The sequence below is a fragment of the Anomaloglossus baeobatrachus genome, chromosome 8, assembly GCF_048569485.1.
Source record: "Anomaloglossus baeobatrachus isolate aAnoBae1 chromosome 8, aAnoBae1.hap1, whole genome shotgun sequence".
NCBI lineage: Eukaryota > Metazoa > Chordata > Amphibia > Anura > Aromobatidae > Anomaloglossus > Anomaloglossus baeobatrachus.
Window position 1 is genome coordinate 233,658,693 of NC_134360.1, and position 10,750 is coordinate 233,669,442.

Here is a 10,750-nt window from a genome sequence, read left to right on the forward strand (position 1 = left end):
TATTATAAAGTGATTTTTATGTTCTACACAGCGGCCTGGGCTCTTATATACATTAAGGAATAACGTTTGGAACTCCATTCTATGTCTGAACTGGGTGCAAAAAACCTAAAAAACATCACTATGGGGAGATAAGGTATGCAACACCAGTGACTATGGAAGGGGAATACATGGAATAGCAGAAACTGCTGTGTGAATACTGACATGAAAAATTCAATAGCTATTTGTAAGAATGAAATGTGAAAAATGGAACCTGCATTACTGCCATGAATATATGAATAAAGAGAAATTTAGCTACTGAATTGATCAATGCAGAAGAGCCCCAACACTACGCCAAAGTATTTCTCTACGTTGGGGTCCCTAGCTTGTGTGTCCTCTCATGCAGTTAAAAAACTTACCGTGTATGGGACGCTGAGACCCAGGCTATATATGCGTATAATGTGGATTGGCAATAGGTGTGTATGGGGAGGGTTCACAAACGAAAAACTACTAACATTAAGGAATAACGTTTGGAACTCCATTCTATGTCTGAACTGGGTGCAAAAAACCTAAAAAACATCACTATGGGGAGATAAGGTATGCACACCAGTGACTATGGAAGGGGAATACATGGAATAGCAGAAACTGCTGTGTGAATACTGACATGAAAAATTCAATAGCTATTTGTAAGAATGAAATGTGAAAAATGGAACCTGCATTACTGCCATGAATATATGAATAAAGAGAAATTTAGCTACTGAATTGATCAATGCAGAAGAGCCCCAACACTACGCCAAAGTATTTCTCTACGTTGGGGTCCCTAGCTTGTGTGTGTCCTCTCATGCAGTTAAAAAACTTACCGTGTATGGGACGCTGAGACCCAGGCTATATATGCGTATAATGTGGATTGGCAATAGGTGTGTATGGGGAGGGTTCACAAACGAAAAACTACTAACATTAAGGAATAACGTTTGGAACTCCATTCTATGTCTGAACTGGGTGCAAAAAACCTAAAAAACATCACTATGGGGAGATAAGGTATGCACACCAGTGACCATGGAAGGGGAATACATGGAATAGCAGAAACTGCTGTGTGAATACTGACATGAAAAATTCAATAGCTATTTGTAAGAATGAAATGTGAAAAATGGAACCTGTTTTTTAGGTTTTTTGCACCCAGTTCAGACATAGAATGGAGTTCCAAACGTTATTCCTTAATGTTAGTAGTTTTTCGTTTGTGAACCCTCCCCATACACACCTATTGCCAATCCACATTATACGCATATATAGCCTGGGTCTCAGCGTCCCATACACGGTAAGTTTTTTAACTGCATGAGAGGACACACACAAGCTAGGGACCCCAACGTAGAGAAATACTTTGGCGTAGTGTTGGGGCTCTTCTGCATTGATCAATTCAGTAGCTAAATTTCTCTTTATTCATATATTCATGGCAGTAATGCAGGTTCCATTTTTCACATTTCATTCTTACAAATAGCTATTGAATTTTTCATGTCAGTATTCACACAGCAGTTTCTGCTATTCCATGTATTCCCCTTCCATAGTCACTGGTGTGCATACCTTATCTCCCCATATTGGGCTCTTATATACAGTATGTTAGAATTCTGTATATAAGAACCCACTGGTGGTGGCCGCAGCTTATAGGGGACAAATCTGGTGACAGGTTCCCTTTAAGCTGAGCCCCTTGGAGGGTTAACAGTTAGTCATGTCAGTGCCATCGGGTATGGCGTTGGGTGAGGCTCCCCCAGCACCGAGTGTGGGTGCCAAGGAACGCACACAAGGGCCTCTACTGCACGTTCTAGGGTTTCTGGCCTCGTAAGCTGCATACTGTTCTCCGGGAAGATGTTAAAAAAAAAAGGAGTGTACGGTTTCAAAGAGCGCGATCCTGATCTGACATCAAAGGCCACTAGAGATGGCCCACACATACATAGCTCTAATAAACAACGTCAAACTCTGCCCACTGCGCCCTGTGAATGGGGCTCTCTCTGCCCTCTGGACTAGTGGGATCAGGCTACGGGAAAAGTAGTTAGAGGGAGAGGATGATGATGGGCACCGACGCTGCTGTCCTGGCTTATTACACAGTAAGGAGCGTTAACTAATTAACTAATGAGGGGGCATTACTAGCTAATAACCCATAACAGGGCGGGCGACCGATGCCACCTAGGATAGAAGGGAATGTGGGGTTATATTATGGGGTGCGGAGTCAGGTGTGTATTGTAGGTTCTTAGGGATGCATCTATAATGTTATTGAAACTAGTATAAAAGTTTAGCACAATTTTTATTTGCCAAAATTGATTTTATTATTTTGCTAAGTGCCAAGATGATGGATAGCAAGAGGTAATATTGTGAGATTCTTATTGTGCAGGTTACAAGGTATATATTATCATCAGTAACTCGTCATCAGCTCGGAATGTGGTGTTTTGTTTTGTATTTTGGAACTTTGTTGTTAGTAATAAAAAGTTTGTTTACATCCATCCTCCTTTATGTGTAAATGCCAGGCTGGTTACAATGTATCACAGACCAGATACATTGTCAGGGCAGATTCTGAATGTAAATGACATCCACAATTATTCACAGCAAGCAGAGATCCTAAAATGAGGAGTCGAAAAACAAAGTCTAAAGTTGCAGAACTTTCATAATATTCTACATTCCGTGGCAGCCGTTGGTAACCCCTGGGAATATAGTAGGTCACCTAAGTTGCAGGGATCTGTCTAGGGAGGGGGTTCACCTGATTTTAAAAAGATGTAGGCGTCCAGATGGGATGCTTCTGTCTATGTCCATACAACATGGATGGATATGCAATATAAAAACATACTACCCCATCCCCCACTGAGGCCCAGAGAGAAACACTTGCAGATCAAATTCTAACACATTATTTATTGTGGTCATTGCACCTTTTGGGAACATAGTAAAGAAATTCTCCATCTTTGGAGACATTTTTTTTTTTTTACTGAAGAGCAGGTAATCAGCACTAAAAATAATTTTTGCAATTATTTTTTATTAACATTTTTGCAACCTTTGTTTTCTATAGCACAGTCTATTGCTGGCTGCAGAACGAGTTAAATGGGTTGTCCCCTTTAAAGGGAATCTGTCACCAGGTTTTTGCCACCTAATCTGAGTGTAGCATAATGTAGGGGCAGAGATCCTGATTCCAGTGATGTGTCACTTACTGGGCTGCTTAGTGTAGTTTTGATAAAATCACTGTTTAATCAGCAGTAGCTTATCATTAGAGGACTACTTGGTGTGCTGCCAGGTAGTCCAACATATTCATGAGCTCTGTATAACTGCTAGATCTGCAGCAGAAAAAATATTGAATTTATCAAAATGATAGCAAACAGCTCAGTAAGTGACACATCGCTGGAATCAGGGGCTCTGTCTCTACATTATGCTGCACTGAGATCAGGTGGCAAAAACCTGGTGACAGATTCCCTTTGAATTACATTTCATAGCAAGCGAAGTTTTGTATAAAATAAATAAACAAGTCTATACTCACCTTACCGGGGTCCTCCAGCTCTTCTCTCAGTTTCTAGCATTGGCTGTGGCTCTGACATCAATTCAGCAGCTAATTAGTGAGCTCAGCACGAGACGTTGAGTCTACACTGGCAGAGCTACTGAGCTCACTGATTGGCTGTCCACTTGACTAACGATGAACGGACCAGTGAATGTTCAATTTTGCCAGATTCGGCCAGAAATTAAAAAAAAAAAAAAAATTGGTTCAAGATCCAAACTTGACCTCGGACGCCGAACCCCCATATAAGTCAATGGAGACCAAAACTGTGTGTGTGGTGTAAAATAGTTGTGTAAGGGCTAGGGGGTCTGTAAAAGAAATCAAAATGGGGTGAGAGCAAGACAATTGCCCAGAAAACAAATGTGGATAGGGAAATGACTTAAAGGGATCAGTCACCATAGCAATTATGGTTACATAGGAAGTAACTTAATAAAATTACATTTTTAAAAGTGCCTCCACAGAGACTGATTTTACAGTCCGCACTGAGCAACAATTCTCAAAAATGCCCCTAAAGAGCTTTTATTCAGAGTTTACCCACACAGCCAAGATTGTTAGTTTCTCCACAGAGCAACAATTTTCAAAAAGACCCCCACCAAGCCTGTTTTCCCAGTTCATCCACAGAGTCAAGATTGTTTGAGTTTCCCCACAGAGCAATAATTCTCAAAAAGACCCCCACAGAGCCTATTTTCCAAGTTCACCCTCACAGTTAAGATTGTTAGAGTCCCACCACAGAGCAATAATTCTTCAAAAGGGGCTCTACAGAGTCTGTTTTCCCAGTATATCCACACAGTCAAGATGGTTAGAGTTTCTTCACAGAGCAACAATTCTCAATAAAGGCCCATACATAGTCTGTTTTCACAGTTCACCCACATAGCCAAGATTATTAGAGTTCACCTACAGAGCAACAATTCTCAAAAGGCCCCTACAGAGCCTGTTTTCAGAGTTTACCCACAGAAGAACAATTATCAAAAAATGCCTCTACTGAGGCTGTTTTCAGAGTTTACGCACACAGGCACGATTGTTAGCGTACTCCCCAGAGCAACAATTCTCAAAAATGCTCCTACATAGAATGTTTTCAGAGTTTATCCACACAGTCAAGATTATTAAAGTTCCCCCACAGAGCAACAGTTCTCAAAAAGGCCTCAACAGAGTCTGTTTTTCCACTTCACCAACACAGTCAAGATTGTTAGAGTTCCTCCTGAGTCCCCCACAGAGCAACAATTCTCAAAAAAGCCCATACCTAGACTGTTTTCAGAGTTTAGTCACAGAGCAACAATTCTCAAAATGCCCCTACTGAGCCTGTTTTCAGAGTTTACTCACAGAGCAACAATTCTCAAAAATGCCCCGACATAGAATGTTTTCAGAGTTTATCCACAAAGCCAAGATTATTAAACTTCCCCCACAGAGCAACAATTTTCAAAAAGGTCTCAACAGAGTCTGTTTTCTCAGTTCACCCACACAGTCAAGATTGTTAAGGTGGCTTTACACGCTACGAGATCGCTAAAGCAATCTCGGGGTCACGGAATTTGTGATGCACATCCGGCCGCTTTAGCGATGTCGTTGTGTGTGACACCTATGAGCGATTTTGAATAGTCGCAAAAACGTTCAAAATCGCTCATCGGTGACATCACCCCCTCTTCCCAATTATCGTTGCTGCTGCAATAACGATGTTGCTTGTTGTTCCTGTGGCAGCACACATCGCTGTGTGTGACACCGCAGGAACGACGAACATCTCCTAACCTGCGTCCACCGGAAAAGGAGGAAGGAAGGAGGTGGGCAGCATGTTCCGGCCGCTCGTCTCCGTCCCTCCTTTTCTATTGGTCGACGGTTCAGTGACGCTGCTGTGACGTCGCTGTGAAGCTGAACAAACCGCCCCCTTAGAAAGGAGGGGTAGTTCGCCGGTCACAGCGACGTCACAGCACAGGTATCTGCGTGTGACGCTGCCGTAGCGATAATGTTCGGTACGGCAGCGATCAACACATATCGTTACAACGACGGGGGCGGATGCGATCGCGGTCGACATTGCTAGCAATTGCTAGCGATGTCTAGCGTGTAAAGCGGGCCTTAGAGTTCTCTCACAGAGCAATAATTCTCAAAAAGGCCCCTACAGAGCCTGTTTTCCCAGCTCACTTACACAGTCAAGATTGTTAAAGTTCCCCCACAACACAATAATTCTCAAAAATGCCCCTCTAGAACCTGTTTTCATAGTTTACCCTCAGAGGAACAATTCTCAAAATGCTCCTACTGAGCCTGTTTTCAGAGTTTACTCACAGAGCAACAATTCTCAAAAATGCCCCTACATAATCTGTTTTCAGAGTTTACCTGCACAGCCAAGATTGTTAGAATTTTGCCAAAGAGCAACAATTCTCAAAAAGGCCCCTACAGAGATTGTTTTCCTAGTTCACCCGCACAGTCAAAATTTTTAGTGTTCTCCCAAAGAGCAACAATTCTCAAAAAAGCCTCTCACCAGACTGTTTTCAGAGTTTACCCACAGAGCAATATTTCTCAAAATGCCCCTACTGAACCTGTTTTCAAAGTTTACACACAGAGCAACAATTCTCAAAAGTGCCCCTACATAGAATGTTTTCAGAATTTATTCACACAGCCAAGATTGTTAGCGTTCCCTCACAAAGCAAAAAATTCTCAAAAAGGCCCCTACATAGCCTGTTTTCACAGTTCACCCTACAGAGCCTAAATTCCAACTCCAGTAGTGTACAGTACAGCTGTTGCAGTTAAAAAGCTCGTAATTGGATTTGGGCTCAAACTGGTGGCCCACGAACTAGTCTAGCTACCTCCAGTCCGAGCCTTTTTGCCTTTAGGCTCTCCCCGATGCTGTTGACTGAGAATCCCGGAGGCCCAAAGTGTTTAGTTTGAAAAATTTATTGTTCAAAGCAGGCAGCCACAGTACATGGAGACGTGTGGACACATACTCTTCCACCATGTTGTTGAAATGCTGTCTTCTTCTAATATGAAGCATATTAGTGTTGTTCCTGGATGTTGTGGCGTGCTGAGGAACGTCCTGTCACTTGCATGTACCAGAGGAAGGTATTTCAATTGGGTGTGTAAAAGGCACAGATCTACCACATCCTCTCCTTGCAGCAGCTCCATCACCACCACCAGCAGCATCACGGCCACGTCCACGGCAACTATTTAACGCTCTCCTCGTGGTTTTACCCCACAAACAAAAATTCAGAGAAGAGGCTGTATTAGGGCATTATGGCTGCATGCATGAGGTTCTATTACACCAGTAAGTACCAGGCTTTATTATTACAGTATGCAGCAGGCTATATTAGGGTGGTGTCACACACAGCGACGACGACAACGACGTCGCTGCTACGTCACCATTTTCTGTGACGTTGCAGCGACGTCCCGTCGCTGTCGCTGTGTGTGACACCCAGCAACGACCTGGCCCCTGCTGTGAGGTCGCCGGTCGTTACTGAATGTATAGGTTCATTTTTTGCTCGTCGCTCTCCCGCTATGAAGCACACATCGCTGTGTGTGACAGCGAGAGAGCGACGAAATGAAACGAGCAGGGAGCAGAAGCCGGCATCTGGCAGCTGCGGTAAGCTGTAACCAGGGTAAACATCGGGTAACCAAGGGAAGACCTTTCCCTGGTTACCCGATATTTACCTTCGTTACCAGCGTCTGCTGCTCTCGCTGTCAGTGCCGGCTCCTGCTCTCTGCACATGTAGCTGCAGTACACTTCGGGTAATTAACCCTATGTGTACTGTAGCTAGGAGTGCAGGGAGCCAGCGCTAAGCAGTGTGCGCGGCTCCCTGCTCTCTGCACATGTAGCACAGCGACACGTGTCATTATGATCGCTGCTGCTTCTGCTGTGTTTGACAGCTAAGCAGCGATCATAACAGCGACTTACAAGGTCGCTGTTGCGTCACAGAAAATGGTGACGTAACAGCGACGTCGTTGTCGCTGTCGCTATGTGTGAACCCAGCTTTAGAGCTGTTTTGCACCAGGGGGTATTAGAGCTGTTTGCACCAGGGGGTATTAGAGCTGTTTGCACCAGGGGGTATTAGAGCTGTTGGCACCATACAATATTAGAGTTGTTTGCACCAGGCAGTATTAGAGCAATATTGCACCAGGCTATATTAGAGCGGATTGAACTTAGCAGTTTTAGAGCAGTATTATACCAGGCTATATTAGAACTGTGTGCACCATGTGGTATTACAGCTATTTGCACCAAGCAGTATTAGAGCAGTATTGCACCAGGCAGTATTAGAGCTATTTGCACCAGGCTATATTAGAGCGGATTGAACTTGGCAGTTTTAGAGCAGTATTATACCAGGCTATATTAGAACTGTGTGCACCATGTGGTATTACAGCTATTTGCACCAGGCAGTATTAGAGCTGTTTGCACCAGGCGTTATTAGAGCTGATTAAACCTGGCAGTATAATAGCTGATTAAACCAGCCTATATTAGAGCTGTTTGCACCAGGCTGTATTACAGTAGTATTGCATTAGGCTATATTAGAGCTGTTTGCACCATACAGTATTAAAGCTGATTAAACCAGGCGTTATTAGAGCTGTTTGCACCAGCTGGTATTGGGACTGTTTACACCAGCTGGTACTAAAGCTGTTTACACCAGGCTGCATTAGAGCTTTTTGCACCAGGCGCTATTAGAGCAGTATTGCACCAGGCTATATTAGAGCTATTTGTACAAGGCTGTATTAGAGCTGTTTGCAGCAGGCGTTATTCAAGTTGTTTGCATCAGGTTGTATTAGAGCCTTTTTACTCCAGGCGATATTAGAGCAGTATTGCACCAGGAGCTATTAGAGCTTTTTGCACCAGGTGATATTCAAGATGTTTGCACCAGGCGGTATTAGAGCAGATTAAACTAGCCGGTATTTGAATTGTTTTCATCAGCCAGTATTAGGGCACTCTAGGTAGGAGCACTAGAAGTACGCAAATGGTCATCAAATGTACCAAAGGCAAGAATAAATACTAGAAATATGCAAACATGATCACAGCAACAGAAGATCAAGTGCGTAAAGCGATCAATTATACTATGACTGTAAAGCTAAAAAAGACATAGAGCATCAGGGGCCATAAATAATACATATTCTGTGGGGGGGATATAAATGATACTGAGTAACCAATATACAGAAAAATCAATTGGCTATATAAACCAAATATATATATATATATATATATATATATATATATATATATATATTAACAAATCCCATGGGTGCAATAAATAAAAATAATAATAACAAAAAATAAAAAATATTACAAGGGAAAATATTAAACCCCAACATTTTACAATCTATAAATAAATAATATAAAGTAAATAACATATAATGTATCAACACAAGAATAGACAAATTTACTTAATCCGTGATGCATATTATATGGAAAGTAAGAATAAAAAGCGTGCAAAAAAAATAAAAAATCCCCCTTCTTCCCCTTTTGCTTGGAGTCTATGAAGCACAGAACATATAATGTATCAATACAAGAATAGACTAATTGATTTTAATCTGGACCAGGATGCATTATATATGGAAAGTAAGAATTGAAGCATGCAACATATAAAAAAAAAAAAAAAAAAAAAAAAAGAAAAACTGAAGCAGCATCCCCCTTCTTCTCCTCTTCTTTGGATTCTTGTAAATATAGTACTTTAGATGTGTATGTAGGGTATTTGTGAACAATTATAGAAACCCTGTGAGCTGCAAAAGGTTGAGGAAGATACATTTACACTAATAGATGGCTAACGTTTCCTATTTTTGTAGGATACAAAGTTAAAGATTTATTATTACTGGTGTTTGATTTACCAGCCTTAAGGCCACTTTACACGCTACGATTTATCTGACGATATGTTGTCAGAGTCACGGTTTCCGTGACGCACATCCGGCATCGTTAGCGACGTCGTTGCGTGTGACACCTACGAGCGACTCCGAACGATCACAAATAGGTTGAAAATCGTTGATCGTTGACATGTCGTTCACTTTCAAAATATTGTTCGTTGTTTGGAACGCAGCAGACATATTGCTACGTTTGACACCCTGCAAACGACCAACAACATCCACACGACCGCCTTGGTCAAACAATATATCGCTGAACGATTTTGCGTCGCTTGTGAGATCATTACGTGTGACCGCTAATAAACGACCTATGAGCGATCTCGGCAAATCGTAACTACGATCTGGGCGTGTCACATCGCTAATGAGATCGTCAGATTAATCGTAGAGTGTAAAGCCTGCTTTACACCTTACGATCCAGCATACGATATCGTATGCGATCGTAACCGCCCCCATCGTATTTGCGGCACGTTCAATTTTGTTGAATGTGCCGCACAAACGATTAACCCCCGTCACACGTACTTACCCGTCCATACGACCTCGATGTGGGCGGCGAACATCCACTTCCTGGAGTGGGAGGGACGTTTGGCGTCACATCGATGTCACGCGGCAGCCGGCCAATAGAAGCGGAGGGGCGAAGATGAGCGGGACGTAAACATCCCGCCCACCTCCTTCCTTCCGCATTGCTGGCCGGGAGCCGCAGGACGCAGGTAAGATTTGTTCATCGTTCCCGGGGTGTCACATACTGCGATGTGTGCTACCCCGGGTACGATGAACAACCTGACGTTCAATCCATGAGGAATGAACGAGGTGCATGTGATGAACGTTTTACCGTTCATTCGCAATCACACGTAGCTGTTACACAATACAATGTACCTTACGATGCCGGATGTGCGTCCCGACGTGACCGCGCCGACACATCGTAAGATATATTGTAGTGTGTAAAGCGGGCTTTAAGCGTCCTTTAGGAAAAAAAAACCTCAGTGGTCTAAATGTATGACAGGGTTCACACCACTTAAAGAATTTGGTGGATTTTTAGACCATCCTAAAGGTAGAAAGTGAAATCATTAATACATCTGACTAAATGGTTTTTGGGCACATTTGTTCTTCACACCAACTTTCTAAACTTTTGAAGAGCATGGTGTACAACTATATATTGTGTGCACTTTGCAAGTTTTTACAAGTTTTTTTTTTGCTCAATTTAGTTTATGACAAAAAATGTTCAAAAATTGTGGAGCACAAATTACAGCAACTTAAAGAAAGGAAAAGTTAAAATCAAAGTTTCATTGTAAAGTTGTATTTGGAGGATTTTGTGGGATGTAAATTCTCCGATTCATTTTTTTTTATAAGAATTATGTAAGAACTTGACTAAAAAGCCAATTACTTTGACACTTTTTGACACCAATTTCCTCTCCACTTTTTGTAGTCACAGCT